The 18620-nt window shown below is 46.4% G+C and overlaps 1 protein-coding gene across 2 annotated transcripts in view; it reads right to left on the bottom strand.

Moving 5' to 3' along the window:
- Window positions 1-18620, bottom strand: part of LOC138467452 (uncharacterized) — a 665424-nt gene that overhangs the window by 415792 nt on the left and 231012 nt on the right. The window lies entirely within an intron of this gene.

Here is an 18620-nt window from a genome sequence, read left to right as displayed (position 1 = left end):
CGACTGGGGTAAGTATCCTCCCTCCAGCCCGGTATAAATTCGGTCCCTCTGGTGCCCTCTCCTCACCTTGTGGTAGAATTAGGCGTGCTCTCCACCTGCCTTCTTTGCAGGGGCTCGTTGTCTTTCATGGGCGAGTGCGGTCCAGTTACTTCACTGACGCCGGCCCCTTTGATATTGTTCAGGTAGGTCTTATTGCTGTGCTTTAGTTTTGTTGCTATCCTGCATGCCTTTCTTTGTTTAAAATGTATCTTTTCTCCCTTAGGTATGCGGAGCTTCAGCGCGGCGAACTGGCTTGGTTGAGCCCCGCTGGTAAATGATGGCACATTAAGAGCGCTATGATGCGGTAAGTAAGCGCTATGTGCAGTGCTGCAAAGTCCTGCCTTTGCTAATCTGTGTTTTCCTTCCTTGTAGGTCGCAGTGTTCTTCAGCGCGAGTAGAATGTCCGGAGTGGTGCCAGCCGAGAGGGGACCAGCCAGGTAAGCCTTTTGAGCAGTTCGTAATTTGTTAATGTCTCTACTGCTTTCTTTAATGTTGCCTCTATCTTCCTCTTTCAGGTCGTTCTGTCCGGTAGGCGTGCAGATTCGAGGAAGCTGTTCTCAGTAGCTGCGAGTGTTTAAAGAGGAAGACTGCAGGTAAGATGCTGCTGCTAATGATGTTCCTTTTGTCTCCTTGCAGGTTCTGCTTCTCCGAGGTTCGAGGGAATAGCTGGACACTGTGAGCATCACGTTGCAAGCTGCAAAGTAACGCGAAGCGTGTTGTCTTGCTCGGGTGTGGTTTAAATAGCCACAACAAAATAGTCCAGGTAAAGTAGTCCCTAGGCTACCACACCCAAAACACTAGACCACATAGCTTGGTTCTTAGGAACCAAGCTATGTGGATGCCTCCATGTTGGCTGACAATACAATAAAGTAGTTCCCAAGCACATTGTTTTTCATGATGTATGAGCCTGGTGCCATAGGCGCCAGGACTGGCCCCATGAGGGCTTCTGAAGAGGATGCCAGGCTCTAGAGGCCCGAGTCCTGACTCCACCTGGCCAAAGGGTTTACCAGAGGGGGTTTTGGGCGAGGGTCGTGACAGCACTCCCCCCTAAGGCCCCTCCCATGGTGTTTCTTCTGTCTGGCCCAGGTTTGGTTGGGAAGTTCCGATGGAATTTCCTTATTAGATGTGCTGCGTGTATATTCTCACTGGGCTCCCAGGATCTATCTTGTGGTCCAAATCCTTTCCAATCGATGAGATAATATAGCTTGATCCTAGAGTATTTAGAGTCCAAGATATCTTTGACTTCGAATTCTGGTTCTCCGTCAACAAGTATGGGCTTAGGTGGTGTCCCAATCCGTGTGCCGGGTTGCATTGGTTTCAGGAGGGACACATAGAATACCGGGTGGATATGTAGATTAGGTGGAAAATCCAGTTTCACGGCTGCTGGGTTGATAATTGCCTTAACGGTATAGGGTCCTAAGAATCTGGGATGAAAGTTCTGGGTTCCCTTGATGGGTACGAATTTAGTGGCTAACCACACTTTGTCTCCTACTTGATAATCAGGGGCCTTTTTCCGGTGTTGGTCGGCGAATCTCTTTTGTTTTTCTTTGGCATGAATAAGGTGTTCCTTTGCCCTTTTGAAAGCCTGAGTAATGGTTGTGTGTAGAGTCTTTACTGCTGGCATTTCCAAGCTGGCTGGAAGGTCTAGTTCAGAGGTATGTGGATGTCTGCCATAAAGGGTATAGAAGGGTGTCTGTCCCGTGCTTGAATGCAAAGAATTGTTATATGCATATCCGGCTATCCATAATAGGTCTTTCCAATTCCTTTTTTCGTGGTGCAGCACGCACCGTAAATATTGCTTGAGTGTCTGATTGGTTCTCTCAGTTTGGCCGTCCGTTTGGGGATGGTGACTGGTAGATAGCCGAATGCCGATCTGCGCCATTGCACAACATTTTTTCCAGAAGTTTGAAACAAACTGGCTGCCTCGATCCGAGACCAGAACCGAACGGAAGCCATGTAGCTTAACCACGCCCTCCAGGAACACTTTTGCTAAAGTGGCTGCGTCTGGGAGGCCTTTGAGAGGAATAAAATGGGCCATCTTCGAGAATAAGTCCACAACTACAAGGATGGTGTTGAACCCTTGGCTTGGAGGTAGATCAGTGATGAAGTCAAGGGAAAGAGTGTGCCATGGAACTGGAGGAATGTCCAATGGTTGTAGGAGACCAGATGGTTTTTGTTTCTGTGATTTATTTTGTGCGCAGACACCGCAGGACTGAATATACTGAATGATGTCCTTACGCCAGGTAGGCCACTAAAAGTTCTCTTTCACCTTAGCTAGGGTTTTGGCGATCCCAGGATGCCCTTTGATCAGTGAATCGTGATAGTTTGAAATAATATGCTGTTGTAATTCCTTCTTGGGTACATATAGGCGATCCCTAAGAAAGGGTAGATGGTCCTTGATGGTATATTGTTCTCCTTGAGTTTACTGTGCGATGTAGGCATCAGGATTCATTGTCCGTTGGATTTCTTTTCGTAGTTCTGCTTGTGTTAAGGCTGTCATGATACCCAAGAGTTTGTCTTCAGGTATAATAGGTACTGGGTCTGGAGTTGTATATACTATTTCATCTATGCCCATGCGAGATAAGGCATCCGCCTTTCCGTTTCTGACTCCTGGTCGAAATGTGATTACATAATCATATTCGGCGAAGAAAAGGGCCCACCGTAATTGGCGCGAGGACTGGGCCTTGGCTGTTTTGAGATATTGCAGTTTTCGGTGGTCTGTGATGACTGTAATGGAGTGTCTTGTCCCCAGAAGGTAGTGCCTCCAGGCTTTAAAGGCGGTTTTGATAGCCAGGAGTTCCTTGTCCGTGATGGCATAAGTAATCTCTGGAGGTGAGAACTTTTTTTGACCAGAAGGCCACAGGATGTAGCTAGCCGGTTTCCGGGTCTCTCTGTGAAAGGACAGCCCCCATTGCGAGACTGGACGCATCAGTTTCAACGACATAAGGGAGGTCTGGACGAGGATGTCGCAGGATTAGAGTGGAGGGAAACCTTTGTTTAAGTTCCTGAATGGCTTCTTCTGCTTCTTCGGTCCAAGCAAACTTTTTATTGTTTTTTGTAATAGTACTGTGATTGGGTGCACAACCTGAGAGAAGTCTGGGATGAACCGGCGGTAGTTGTTCGCAAAGCCCAGCATGCTTTGTACCCATTTCAGAGACGTCGTTGAAGGCCATTTCAGAATGGCATCTACCTTGTGCACGTCCATTCTGATGCCTCCTGGAGTAAGGATAAAACCAAGAAATTCTACTTCGGTGACGTGAAAAAAGCATTTTTCAAACTTTGCAAACAAGCGATGTTGACGGAGCTTGGTGAGGACTGAACGAACGTGCCTGACATGATCTTGTTCCGAGGCTGAGTATACTAAAATGTCGTCTATGTACACTAAGGTGCACACATCAATTAACTCCCTTAACACGTCATTCATGAAATACTGGAATGCCGCAGGAACGTTGCATAACCCGAAGGGCATGACTTGATATTCAAACAAGCCATACTTAGTACGGAAGGCGGTTTTCCATTCATCTCCTTTTCTGACTCGGACCAGGTGGTACACTCCTCGAAGGTCCGAATTGGTATAAATCTGGGCATCTTTAACTTGGTCTAGCATCTCAGGGATAAGTGGCAAGGGGTAGCGGTTCTTCATGGTGATCTGGTTAAATGCGCGGTAGTCAGTACAGGTTCTCAAGTCTCCTTCCTTTTTCGGTACGATGAACAAAGGACTGGCTGCGGGGGACTTCGAAGGACGGATAAATCCGTTTGCAAGGTACTGGTCTAAATATGACTTCAAATGAAGGTTTTCTGGTTTTGTGAGAGCGTAGATCCTGCCGCAACGGATTTGTGCACCAGGAACAAGGTCAATCTGACAGTCATAGGGCCTGTGCGGCGGCAAAGTATTGGCTTGGTCCTTTTGGAAAACATCCTGGAAATTATGGTATTCACTTGGCAAGGTATTAGTTGCTCCAAGGGTTGATACTGTCACTCCGGGAGTCATGGGGATACAGACGTCGGGTTTCTCCTCTTGGTAATAGCAGGAAGGGGAGCAGTCACCGTCCATAGTTGGCTTAGAACACAAAGGAAGCCCCATCTCTGCTGCCAGTTCTTGATCAATAAAATTTCCAACTGCTCCGCTATCGATGTATGCTTCAACGGCATGCATTCTTGAGGACTGTTGGTGGTTAATTAAGATCACTGGTATTGCAAAATGCGAGGTCAGCAACTCTTTCTTCTCACTCGACAAACTGACCTCTACGTTTGTCGAGCTTGGTAGTCTTCTGATTCCTTAGCTTCATCCTTCTCTGTGGCCCAGACTGTTCTTCTTGGGGGTTTTACTGGACAGACCTTCAGGAAATGTCCTGGTTTCCCACAATACAAACAAAGCTGTTGTTGTCTTCTTTTGTCCCGGTCTTATTTTGTTAATGGAGGCCGTATCCCTCCAATCTGCATGGGTTCTACAGCATTTTCAGGTACAGGGGTGTGTTTTCCCTTGGTCGAACATACACGGTCCGAGGGTCCGTCTTAGACCGGTCTGCCTTTCGGTCCTGCAACCGGTGGTCTAGTTGCATGACCTCATTTATGAATTCTGCACAGTCTCTGGGTGGATCAACCACCTGGGCTAAGACGTCCTTTAATTCGCCTCGTAAGCCTCGATGGAATAACGTGGTTCTTTTGTTTTCTGGCCACCTAGCTTCGGCAACCAGTCTGTTGAAGGTAGCAATGTACGTTAACAAGTCCTGATTCCCCTGTCGGAGGGACAAGAGTTCATTGTCTACTGCTTGTTCCTGGGTATGGCGAGCAAAAAGTTTTTCCATTTCTCTCTGGAACCCCCCAAAGTCATGTAATAGAGGATCGTCATGGGCTACCAACAGCACCGACCAATCTGCTGCACTACCACTCAGGCATGATAAGACAAAAGCTACCCGAGCTTGGTCGTTTGGAAATGCTCCAGGCCTACAAAGAAAATGAAGGCAGCACTGATTGATGAATGCCGCATACTTCCGTGGGTCGCCTGAGAACCTTTCTGGTGGTGCCAAGGGCACTGTTCCAGGTAACGTGATCTGTACCGGAGTGGGTGGTATGGCGGGGTTTTGCATTGTTGGATTGCTTCCAGGTAGAGGCGTCTGTCCTGCCTGTGATTGCAAGTATTGCCTGCTAATCTCTTAAGTGCGTTATTTGGTTACTATTAGGTCTCTCCGGAGGGCATTAGTCTCTTGTTGGCAGAATGAACCTCAGCACAAAGCTCTCCTAGTAATTGGGCCAATTGGTCCATTTCTGATGTCTCCATGGCGCCCAGGTGGATTTGTTATGGTAGGCTTCACATTCTGTTATGCTCACCTGGTATCCACAGGGACGCCACCCAGCCGTGTTACTCGCTGGTATGCTTCTCAGCTTTGCCCTGATGTGGTCTGCGGGGAAGGTTCTGCCTGAAAATACAGGAGGACTGTATTGAAGACTGACCGACTGGGGTAAGTATCCTCCCTCCCCCCGTATGAATTCAGTCCCTCTGGCGCCCTCTCCTCACCTTGTGGTAGAATTAGGCGTGCTCTCCGTCCTGCCTTCTTTGCAGGGGCGCTTTATCTTTCATGGGCGAGTGCGGTATTGTTCAGGTAGGTCTTATTGCTGTTCTTTAGTTTTGTTGCTATCCTGCATGCCTTTCTTTGTTTAAAATGTCTCTTTTTTCTCCCTTAGGTATGCGGAGCTTCAGCGCGGTAAACTGGCTTGGTTGAGCCTCGCTGGTAAATGATGGCGCATTAAGAACACTATGATGCAGTAAGTAAGCGCTATGTGCAGCGCTGCAAAGTCTTGCCTTTTCTAACCTGTGTTTTCCTTCCTTGTAGGTCGCAGTGTTCTTTAGCGCGAGTGGAATGTCCAGAGTGGTGCCAGCCGAGAGGCGACCAGCCAGGTAAGCCTTTTGAGCAGTTCGTAATTTGTAAATGTCTCTACTGCTTTCTTTAATGTTGCCTCTATCTTCCTCTTTCAGGTCGTTCTGACCGGGAGGCGTGCAGATTCGAGGAAGCATTTCTCAGTAGCTGCGAGTGTTTAAAGATGAAGACTGCAGGTAAGATGCTGCTAATGATGTTCCTTTTGTCTCCTTGCAGGTTCTGCTTCTCTGAGGTTCGAGGGAATAGCTAGACATGGTGAGCGTCACGTTGCAAGCTGCAAAGTAACGCGAAGCGTGTTGTCTTGCTCGGGTGTGGTTTAAATAGCCCCAACAAAATATTCCAGGTAAAGTAGTCCCTAGGCTACCACACCCAAAACACTAGACCGCATAGCTTGGTTCTTAGAAATCAAGCTATGTGGATGCCTCCATGTTGGCTGACAATACAATAAAGTAGTTCCCAAGCACATTGTTTTTCATGGAGTATGAGCCTGGCGCCACAGGCGCCAGGACTCGCCCCATGAGGGCTTTTGAAGAGGATGCCAGGCTCTAGAGGCCCGAGTCCTGACTCCACCTGGCCAAAGGGTTTGCCAGAGGGGGTTTTGGGCGAGGGTCATGACAGTTATATAGTTAATTGCAGATTGGAAGGAGTGTAGAAAAGGGATGGAGAGGTGGATTGGAGAAGCAGTAGGTGAGAAGGATTAGAGGAACTTTAAAAGAGGAGGTGGTAGAAAGAGTCAGAGAGGAGAGTTTGAGGAAAATGAACAGGGTAGAGGACGTGTTTGTAGAGTTAGAGAGGAGAGTTGAGAAAACATCAGGAAATGAGAGAAGGAGGTCGTAGATAGAGCTGGAGAGGAGGATTAAAGGAACATCAAAAAAAGGAGTGGAGAAGGCGGTAGGGAGGAGAATGGAAGTGAGAAGAAACATCAAACGATAAGAGCAGGGTGTGGTAATGAGAGAATGTGATGAGTCACAAACACTTAAGAAGAAGGTTGGAAGAGAGTTCAAGATAAGTCCTTAAGGGCAAGCGATAGAGGAGGTGGTCCTTGAGCCAAGTGGAGACTCACATGAGGTGGCTGGAGGTAGGAGCACATGGCAAGGCATTTAGGAGGAACACCCATCCAGTAAGTGGAAGGAGAAAAACCAAGGGACCGAGAGCATAGCCCCTGTGGAATGAACATATGGCGAGGCGTTGAGGAGGAAAGAATAAGCGGGTTGGTGGGGAGTAGTGCTAGGTCCCAGATAGAGAGGTGGTGAGGACAAAGTACCTAAGGCTAATGGAAGACCTTTTATTGATTTAAGATATAAGAGTTGGCCTATCACATTGAGTTGTACAGCTTTTAGTGCAATATAATTTAAAACACCTTTTGAATATAGATCCAAATGAGGTTGGAGCATCCTGCCTTCGCTCCTATTAAAGAAAATATAGAAACCTGATCATCATTTAAAATACACATAATTGTTAAGAATACAAATAGTCCTTTTCAATTGTTGATACTTTATTTTAATTTCTTTCATTTATAAGCATCCAAATGTTTGTTAATTGATTTTCCAGTGGCAACATGTATTGTTCAATTGTTTTTCCACAAACAATATCTATTATTGTAACAATATCAATTGCTTGACTTAATAGTTTGTATTTCAACAAATGGCCATCATAGGTTAAGCATATTTGTGTTTTCTCAGGGCCACTAATTGAAACTTGCACTTTCATGCAGTCTTTTTCCTCTCAACATCTAAGATATATTTTCAAACAGTGATGTGTTCAAGCGAATAATCAGGGTACGATTCCATTTCTCTTTGTTAAGATTTTTTTTTAAAGTATTTTTATTAACATTTTCAAATAAACAGCATTTGCCCCCCCATCTCTCACCCAGACCCCCAGCTCCCTCATTCCAACTCTCTCCCCCAGGCAGATTCAAAGTTATACATTTCTATTATAATCCTCAGGAAACAAATATTAATGTTTACAGGTCAGGTCAAACAAGTTTATTTGGTTGTATAAAACCAACCATTAAACAACAAATAAACACATTATTGCACAGATCCAAATTACAAATTCTTAAAATTACAATTCCATAAAAATAGGATCGATAAACATTTCCAAAGGCAGCATACAAGTACAATTAACAGTCGAATGGTTACCTCATCATGGGCTACATTAAAAGATAGTTTAGTGAGGGGTCATACAAAAAGCAGTACAAAATCCTTTAACCCATTACGGGTGCTATTATGCTTTATTACAGACCTTCACCACCTTGCAGTTTCAGAATGCTATTTCTGAAATACATCGCTCTTTTCAAGAACGTCAAAAGAGCCCATGCAGTGTAAACTGTTTAGGCACTCAAAAGAAATACAAGAGCAGCCCTGTGTGTGCGGATCAACGTCTTCTTAAGGGCAGGAATCAGGGTCGCTTTACATACCCTGTACAGAAGAATAGCAAATGAGAGAGATCCTCTCTACAGTGTCTACAAACCGGGCAGCCCGCTGTGTCGGGAAAACCCTTCCACTTATGAGTGTTACCTTGCAGCCGAAGGCAATCAAACCGTGCCCTCGGAATCAACCACCTGTCCTTTTTTTTTTTTGAAAATCAATTTTATTAAGTTTCCTTGGTGCATAACGAGGTTACATTCTTGCATTGCATTTATTAATGTGAGTTAACATAAAGAGAAAACCAGACGAAACACACCCCATGCCCCCCCCCCTCCCTCTCCCTCCCCCCACCCCCCTTCAGTTCGCGCTTACATAGCCTTGATAAACACTTGCACAACGGGCTCTCTTAATGATGGAGGCGTCAATACAATATGCGTGTGGCACGCCAAAGTCATATGGGCCAAACGAGTTCAGTTCTCAGCCGGGTCCTTGGCCCGTGGTCCCACATCCGTGGGGAGGAGGGGAATCCCTCAGCTCAGTCTTCAGGACCTAGACCACTCGGCCGTACTTATCAAAGAAGGGGAGCCAAATTTCCTCGATACTGGACTTAGACTCATCGAGCAGGTGTGTGAGGAACTCCATGTCGTAGATGGCCCTTACTTTGGTCACCCAGGTTTTTTCCCCTGGCATTCTCGGGTGTTTCCATTTCTGCGCTAGACAGCATCTAGCTGCTACCAGCATCACCTGGAGCATGTGATCATGAGTGTTACCCCGGTCCTCTTCGTTACTAATCCCGAAGAGGAAGAGCCACGGGCAGGATACTCGTTCTATCCCATCTACCCCTTTGATCCAGGTCCGCACCTTGTCCCAGTATTTCTGGACCACTGGGCATCCCCACCACATGTGGATATAGTCACCTCTCTCTGTCCTACATTTCCAACAGTGTGGGTCATATCCTGGACGCATTTTGGCTATTCTTTGCGGGGGGTAGTGCCATCTATGTAATATCTTGAGGGCCTGATGGCGATATTGGAGGGAGGATGTGGATCGATTGGCCCGTCTACACATCTCTGTCCATCTCTCGTCATCAATTTCCTCGCCCAGGTCCCTACCCCATTGTATGCGTGCTGGTGGCGGGTCTCGGGGGATGGAGAACAGAAAGAGCTTGTATAGGCGGGAGATTATCCCCTTGGAGCCCCTTGCGGTCAGAAGGAGTTTTTCAAAGTCTGTGAGTTCCCTCCTGAGGGTATCACCCCAAGATGGTTCCGTGAGGGCACCCTTAAGCTGAAGATATCGGAACGGGGAAAGCGTGCCTATTCCCAGGGCTTCCTCAAGGTCCTTCAAGGGGAGGAAGGAGCCCCCCACCCACAACTGGCCGGTCCTACTAAGGCCCGCCTCGAACCATGTCTGGTAGGCTGCTGGTTCCGCTATTTTGGCCAGGAAAGGAGGGGCCCAGATGCAGCTCAAGGGGGAGGGCCATGTCGTGAGCCATCTATAGTAACCTCCCTCTCTCCACAGGGACCACAGTACTCTTAGAATCGGGTGGTTCAAGACTGATCTGGGGATCGTTCTCCTTGGGACCCAGAGCCATTCCTCTAGTGTGACGGGCGCCAGGGGCCTATTGTCCATGGCTACCCACTGTTTTTTCGGTCCCGGTGAGAAGTGATCGACCAGGATCCTCAACTGGGAAGCCCTATAATACGTCTCGAGATCAGGGTAGCCCACCCCTCCATCTTCCTTGGTCCTAGTCAGAACCTCGTATGAAATCCTGTGTTTTTTGCCCTGCCAGAGGAATCTAAGGAGGATGCGTTTTGTCTCGTCAAAAAAGGCCTTGGGGACTTGGACCGGGAGCATTTGAAAGAGAAACAGAAATTTTGGGAGGATAACCATTTTTATAAGGTTAAGGCGTGCCATCCATGAGAGACCCGTTCCCGCCCACCTTTCTATGTCTCTCCTGATTGCTGACCAGAGGGGGGGGAAGTTGGCCCCATACAGGTCCTCAAGGTTACGTGTGATTTGGACTCCCAAGTAACGGAACCCCTCATCGCTCCGCTTGAAGGGGAGACCCTCCACAAAGGTCACCTCCGTGTCTGGCAGGTTCCCACCCATGAATGCGACCGATTTGTCCAAATTAACCTTATACCCCGATAGTTCTCCATATCTTGCGAGGCCCTGCAGAACCCGAGGGATTGTTTGGGACGGTCTGGTGACATAGAGCAGGGCGTCATCCGCAAAGAGGCAGATCTTGCAGTGCATATCCCCCATCTGTACACCACTGATGTCCGCATCATTGCGGATCGAGATTGCCCACGGTTCCATCACCAATGCGTAGATTAACGGAGACAGGGGGCATCCCTGCCTCGTGCCACGTTCAAGGGGGAATTCCCTAGACTCAATCCCGTTAGCCACCACTCTGGCCGAGGGGGAGGAGTAGAGCGCGGATATCCATCCCAACCACCTTGGACCCATCCCCACTGACAAGAGAACCTCCCTCATGAAAGCCCAGCTGACCCTGTCAAAGGCCTTCTCCGCGTCAAGAGCCAGTAGGAGAGCGCCTTCATTCCTGGCCTCGGTCGTGGCCAATACATGGAGGGTCTTCCTTAAATTATCGGAACCCTGTCTATTGAGGACGAATCCCGCCTGATCAGGATGTATCAGGCGTGGGAGGGAGTTTTCCAATCTGGAGGCCAGGATCCTAGCAAAGATCTTGGCATCTAAGTTGAGAAGTGAAATGGGTCTGTAAGACCCACAAGCTGCCCGGTCTTTACCAGGTTTAGGTATGACCACCTGTCCTTTTTTAACGTGCTCCAAAGCAAGTAAGGTTGGATTCCAGTTAGACAGCTAATGCTTCAGTGAAATTCGCCATTTCTATGGCCATACTCTAGCAAAATTCTTTTTCTTACTATGGTTTCACCCAACATGGCTTTGTAGACAGTCCCCTCACTCTTGGACAAAAAAGTATCAGGCGGAAAAAGGGCACCTAAGTTGGCTTCACCCAGAGTTGAAAAGACATACGCTAGCCAGGGGATTTTTTTCCAGCCACATTTGCCCAGCACAGTGCGTATAATGGTATGACACAAGGAAGCATGCTCATTAGCCCACAGCCTGACCCAAAATAAAAGAGGGGCCAGCGCCCACTGATCTTCCCAAAACTCCACACCCAACTCCCTGTGGACGGCTATTCCAGATGCACTGGACGGGAGCCCGAGCAGGTTTTTAAAGAATTTGCTCTCCTTACTCTGGATTTCCGCCACATTCTGGAAGCCCCAGATAGCTGCACCGTACAAAGTGGAAGCCGCAGTTTGGGTACCATAAATCTTAAGGATCACATCCAAAGGCCGGCCCCTACACTTCGACATAAACCGAAAGATTCCGCCTACCTGTTGACTCATCTTAACAGATTGTTTGGCCACATGGTCTTTGCCATTTAAGGCCTCCGAAAAACATATTCCAAGGTAGTCAAAGGTCTTAACTCTGGGGATGATTTCACCTGCACATAGCATGGGTTTCATGGGCACAGGACGTTTTCTACCCACGCACGCCATTACTGCAGATTTCTTAGAATTTATTTTTAGGCCCAAATTGTCCATGAACGTTGAATAGGCATTGATCAATACCAGTAGGGCCCTAGGTGTTCTTGCAAGAAGGACAGTGTCGTCAGCATAGGCCAATACTGGGAACCCCCTTCCTCCCAAAACTAGAAATCAGCCAATACACCAATCAGGTCCTGTGAGAGGCCATTAATGTAGAGGCAGAAGCAAATGGGGGCCAGTACACAACCCTGCCTCACACCACACCCCACCTGAAAGCAAGCCGTGCAGTGCCCCCCAGAGCCACTGCGTACACAGGCCTCATTATCCGTATGGAGGTCAACCAGAGCCTTTTACATAATGTTCAATTTCCTTAAGTCGTGTGGACAACATTGTTGTACAAAGTCTCAATTTAAATAGCCCAAAACTATTGTCCACTCTTGATGACATTTTTCCTGTTCCCCTGAAGGTTGTATGTTATCTACTCCATTGCTATAAATCCCCATAGTTTAACTCACCAGTCTCTTATCCCTGGTGATCTTTTCTGCTTCCAAGCGCTAGCTATTACCAACCATGCTGCTATCACCAGTAACATAAAGGTTTTATTTTGGATCTTAGTGGGTAAACTCATCTATGGATCGAACAAGCCGCACATCCATTCCCCATTCCCTAGGTGTAAATATCCTTTCCGAGGAGACCCTCTTTTTAATCTGATTCGTGACCTCTAACCAGAACTTCCTCAGAATTGGGCAATGCCACCATATGTGTCTCCAGTCCCCTGTCATCCCACAGCCTCTCCAGCATTCTTCCGTAGTTATCGGGATTATTTTATGCAATCTTTTGGGGGTTTAATGTTATTGATACACAATCCTATACAACGCCACCCTAATCTGGATTAACCTAGTCAATTTGGGTGTTTTTGTCCATAAATGTTCCCAATGATTTCTCGGGAGATCTGTCCCTAAAGTCTTTTCCCACTTATGCATATATCCCCAAGCTTGTTTTCTCTCCTCTTCCATTAATATCGAGTACAGCTTAGATACTTTTTGCCTACTACCTATATGTGTGGTGATAAATTTTTCAAACGTGGTAAGCCCTCTAGCCGCGGTTACTCTCCCTCCTGAAGCTGCTAACCAATGTCTGAACTGGTAATTTATCAGTCTTTTTCCATGAGACCCACATACTGTTTACAATCTTCAAATGTGCCAATATCTCCTCCCTGCATCATGTCACGCATCTTTAAACATCCCACTTTCGGCCATTGTTTAAACACTCCCTGTACCAGCCCTGGTTGGAATTGAGGGTTTCCAAATAGCAGAGTAAACGGGGACGGGCACATAGATAGACTCCCCTTATCTAATAGCTGACCCCATATATCAAATACCACTGCAAGTATTTGGTTGGCCTGAGTATTTGGAGGCCTATCTTGTCTGTACAGCCATAACACCCCATCCAATAGAGAACCAACCACCGGCCTATCCATCTTTGCCCATGGTTTCTTAGCATCCCCTATGAACCATTCCCGGAGTACGCGTAGCTGTGCGGCCGCATAATATTTTATAAAATTCAGCAGACCCACTCCCCCACTATCTCTAAGTGCCATTAGTGTTCGCAGGGTTTTGTTACGCCAAAGATATCTCCTAACCTCTTTGTTTAATGCCCTGAAATAAGACCATAGACTCTTTATCGGTAAAGCCTGGAACTTATAATGTATTCTCAGAAGAGTATCATCTTAAGAGTGGTCACTCTTCCTAACCACGAGATTTGAAGTGGGGTCCTTTGCCCTAAATCTTCTTTTACATTTTGTGATGGTTGTGGGTAATTGCTATCGAAAAGCTAAGCTGTGAAACCGTCTTTGTTATGTTGACCCTCAAATATGTAATATAGCTACCTGTTATTATAAACTGAGAATAAGAGGGTAGTGCCTCCATCTGTTGTATTGACAGTCCTAGTTCTAAGGGTTCCGATTTCCCCATGTTAACATTAAGGCCAGCCACCCGCTCTATATCAGCCACTTCTTCCACAAATGCTGGTACTGATTGTTCGGGATGTATCAATGTTATCAACATATCATCTGCGAAAGGCTGCAATTTTGTGTTCCTCTCCTCCAAAGGGGATACCCCGTATTGTCATCCTCGACCTGATTCTGTTAAAAAAATGTTCCAGGTATATTGCATATAAAAGTGGCAATAGCGAACATCCCTGCCATGTTCCCCTACCGATTTCTATGCTACGAGAGACCTGTTTGTTAACTGCCAACCGTATCTTAGGGGCCTGATAGTTTGCCTGCACCATATGTATAAACCTGGTCCCCATTCCCATCTGTTCCATCGCAGAGAATAAAAATGGCCATTCTACACGATCAGAGGCCTTTTCGGCATCTAATGACCCTAAAACTGCGAGGTTCTGTTTAAGATTTTTCAATTAAATGAGACACTCTTCTAATATTATCTGAGGTCTGTCTACCCAATATAAATCCTGATTGATCTGTGTGTATAAACTGCAGGAGAAGCAGCGCAAGTCTCGCTGCTAAAATGCTTGTGAATAACTTTGCATCAATGTTCATTAAGGCGATGGGTCTATATAACCCGCATTTCATAAGATCTTTCCCTGGTTTTCCAAACACCACCACCTTCGCCTCTGACATAGTTGGTGTCACCGCCCCTTTTACCACTATCGTATTGAACAGCTCCACTCATTTTGGGACCACCGGGCTCGCAAATTTCTTATAAAAAGCAGCCGAGAACCCGTCCAGTCCCAGTGCTTTATTTATTGGCAGCGCTTTTGTTGCTGCCACCACTTCCTCCTCCCTGATGTCCCTATCTAAATCCTCCTGCTCCTCCACTGATATTTTTGGTAAATTTATATCTCCCATATAGCGCTGTATCTCCCGAAGGTCTGGGTTACAAGACGCATGTAGTGATGCGTAAAATTTAGCAAAGTTCTCTGTTATTGCCTCCATTTCGTTCACTATCGTCCCATCTGGCTCCAACAATCGATGTATCATCTTAGCAGCCTCCAATCCCTTCAATTGTCGGGGCAGTAATGTATCTGCTCTATTTGCATGAATATAATATCTTTGTTTAGTTATCAACAGGGATCTTTCCACTCTTCGAGTCCGTAGCATATTCAGCTGACTATAATTCTTTTAATTTATTGGATAGAGCCATCGTTCTGTGGTTAGCTATAGCCAATTGGATATCTCACACTTGGGCTTCTAAGTCACCTTCTATCTTTACCCTCTGTCTCTCCCGCTGAGCTTGGAGTGCAATATGTTTTCCCTGCATTATAGCCTTAAAGGCATCGCAGGTCCCTTCAGGCGGGACCGATTGATAACCATTAGTAGCGAAATACCCTTCTATTTTACCTCTTATTTCCTCAACCATAACCTCCTCATGCAACAATTTGCCCAGCAACGTCCATGCCCATAACCCCTCACGCAGACCGTGTCTCTTACCTGAACTATCAAAGGGGCATGATCCGACAGTGATATAGATCCCACACTCATTTCCTTCATTTCCCCCATTAATTTGGCTGTTACCCAGACATAGTCAATTCTGAATAGGGACTGACATATATGTGAAAAACAGGTATACCCCTTTTCATCACCTCTATTCATTCGCCACACATCTCGCAATGTTACACTTTCAAAACCTTTCTTTAATGCCAGAGAGGGTAAAACTGTTCCCTTTCCCCCACCTCCACTCCGATCTGCCGTAGGGTCCCAAGCCAAATTAAAATCACCCGTCAGTATTATTTCCCCCTCTACCAAATCCTCCAGCTTATTTACTACCTCCCTCAAGAACCCCACCTCCGGTGCATTAGGCGCATATACTGTTGCCAAGGCAATTAATCAACTTGCCATTTGTATCAGTAGGAAAAGATATCTCCCCTCCTTATGCCACATATATCGCACTACCGAAGTCCTTAATGTATCCCTAAGTCCTATAATGACCACCAAGGTCTTGCCCTCAGCATTGGATTGATACATTTGGGAGAAAAACCACAATATCCTTGTTGATTTATCTGCCTTCTTAATGTGTGTCTCTTGTAGCATAATGACATCAACTTTTTCCTTCCTAATTATAGCTTCTACCTTTTTCGTTACACTGGGAAATGTAACCCCCTAACATTATATGATATAACCCTGAATGCAAATCAAGCAAAGATCATTCACTGTTGTAAGAGAGCTATTCCACTGAAATCTTGAAACAATTGAACTTGCATTCCGTTCACTGTAATTGTCCCTTCTGTTCTTGCTGCTCGCAAAATGCTTTCTTTCAATCCATATGAAGTTACTGCAACCAAGACGTCTCTAAGCCTAGCCCAGGTTCTCTCTGCCTTTGGCCCACCCTGTGAACTCGATCAATGCCAATATCTTCCGGCTGTACTTCGTCAATACATTTCCAAAGCATTGTTGAGCCGTGCTTTTCAAATCTGTGTCCAATATTGTCTCACCTAAGCCTTTAATTTGAATGTTAGACTTCCTTGTTCGGTTTTCCAAGTCCTCCACTTGTAATTGTAAATTATGTGAGACTCTCGTAAGTTGTTCTAAAAGTTCACTATTCTGTCGTACCTCATCCAACATCTCCACTATGCCTTGCTCAGTAACATCCACAAGTTCACCGAACTCTTTCATTTCCCCTTTAACTTCTATCATAGAGACTCTCAAATCTCCTTGTAGCGAGGTGAACTGTTGCTGAAAATTGTTTGTAATTCTTCCTTCCATTTCACTAAGGCATTCTTTGAGGCCTTCCTTGCTAAACACCATTTCTTCAATTTCCGGTTTATCCCGTTTTCCTTCTGCAGAGTCTTTCTTTTTATGTCCTGTTGCTATCTCCCCGCTTTTCTTCCAGCACCTCTCAAGTTGACCCTCCTGTTCTACTTGAGGTTGATTCCTTCTGGCCATGGTAACCTTATCTTTAGGTTTTGGCATTGCCCACTCACTCTTGTTCTATTATGCTTTTCTCTGCTCGCTCCCTCAACCCCTCTCCACCTCCGCTGAATCTTGCTTGCCCCTACTATGGGCAATCTTTTCTGCTCATCAAGCACTATTTGCTTCTTGTTCAACCAAATACCACACTTTTACCTTTATTATGTCTATATTCTAATAGGCTGGTCCCATATTTTTTTCAGGACATATAATTATTGCACAGTTCAGCCTCGTTGTGTCTCCGCTATATGTTCTCAGTGGGAGTCGCAAAGTACCCCCTAAACTTCAAATTAGTAGGCGTTGCCCTCTGCCATGCATGTATCCTGTAATTGCACCTCTATTCCTTCTCCTTCTCCCTGGACTCCTTCAACATATCACTACTGTTGAACTTGGGCTATACCTTCTAGCCCCTTACATTACCTGGGGTTTATTTACCCATGCACAACTCTATTTTCTGTTCTTGTCTGGTATTGAGCCTTCCGCCCAGTTCCCAACTCAGGGGACACCGTGCATCTGGTAGTATCCCTGTGGAACACTACATGCGGGTGGCGCCCTGGCGCCCTGCCTTTCTTGGCGGGCAAAATCCTCCTCTCACCCTTTACAAGGGTAGTTGGCACTGTCACAATTCACACAAACACTGTTATCTGCATTAGAGTCCCCACCCACCTTACTTCAATATACGCTGAGGGAGCTCTTACCAAACAGCGGCCTTCGTGTCTGCTTCAGTTCTCTCTCTCCGAGCTTATGTATCTAAGTCCTGGGGTCCTAACCTTTATCTCTGACTCCGGTGCTCATCGCACTGCTCCCAAACACCCCAGGTGATTCACAATCCAGTCTCTGATCTTTTATGGCTCTACGTCATGGGGAAGCTTCACCCCCATTGTTCTTCCTCTCAGCCCGGAAGACTCCACCCACGTTTTTCATCCGGACCACCTCCAAAATTGCCTGGGCTGCCTTCCCTCTCCTCCGCTCAATCAGAGAACTGTATAGCGCCCCATCAGCTTTACATCCGCATTCGCTGGCACTACACTACAGCATTCACTGCCACTGGCAAGCGCCGGCCTACATCAGGGTGTGACTTTGCATCCGTTTGGGATGATCTGCTTCGGCGGGGTTGGGGCACCAATTTCTTTTTGCGAGGGTCTGCTTCTATGCTTTCCCGGCTCCGGGATACCTTTTCTCGCCCAGCCTGCACCCGGAGCTAAGGACTGCACGTTCCAATTCCCCGGCGGCCATCGTGGAATCCTCTTTCTTAAGATTATAGTCCCATTGACTTTGAGTTGATAATTCTATCAACTGAGAATAATTCACTAGTATTTTCTCTGTACTGAGATCAGCTGGTAAAGAGATGGTAACAGCACAAATGGCAGTAGTGACATAAAAAAGCGAAGCATCATATGTTGAGGAATGTGCATGATTCCAAGAAGAAGACCTGTGATTGGCCTATCCTGCTAGGGAACTCTGTGCCAACTAGCCAAGACATATGAAGGCACGGACTGGTTGTGGTTATTGGACACTATGGGTTTTGCTCGCCAAGGCATATGAAGAGCTGTTCCAACACAGCTTCTGTTGGACCTTTTGTTGGAAAAGGAGCAATTGTCCCGCTTCATAGTCAGTCTGCTATCATATCAACCAGAGAGAGCAAACAGCTGTTGTGACAGCTGTGACTGACTTGCCGAGTAAAGCGAAATGCGTTTTCCCTAAAGACTTTAATTTTGGTTTTCCCTACCAGTAGACATGATTTTTTTTCCTTTTTCTTTTTTGTTGGTCCTAAGGGATGGGACCATGATCTGTACTGTGGAACTATCTTCCTGTGTTTGGTTTAAACAAGTCCTCCAGACTCTCTCGTCGCACAAAAGAAAGATCTCCA

The sequence above is a fragment of the Ambystoma mexicanum genome, chromosome 4q (assembly GCF_040938575.1).
Source record: "Ambystoma mexicanum isolate Mex_15411 chromosome 4q, UKY_AmexF1_1, whole genome shotgun sequence".
Lineage (NCBI taxonomy): Eukaryota > Metazoa > Chordata > Amphibia > Caudata > Ambystomatidae > Ambystoma > Ambystoma mexicanum.
Note: the sequence above shows the minus strand (reverse complement) of the source record. Positions and strands in the feature narration are given on the sequence as shown.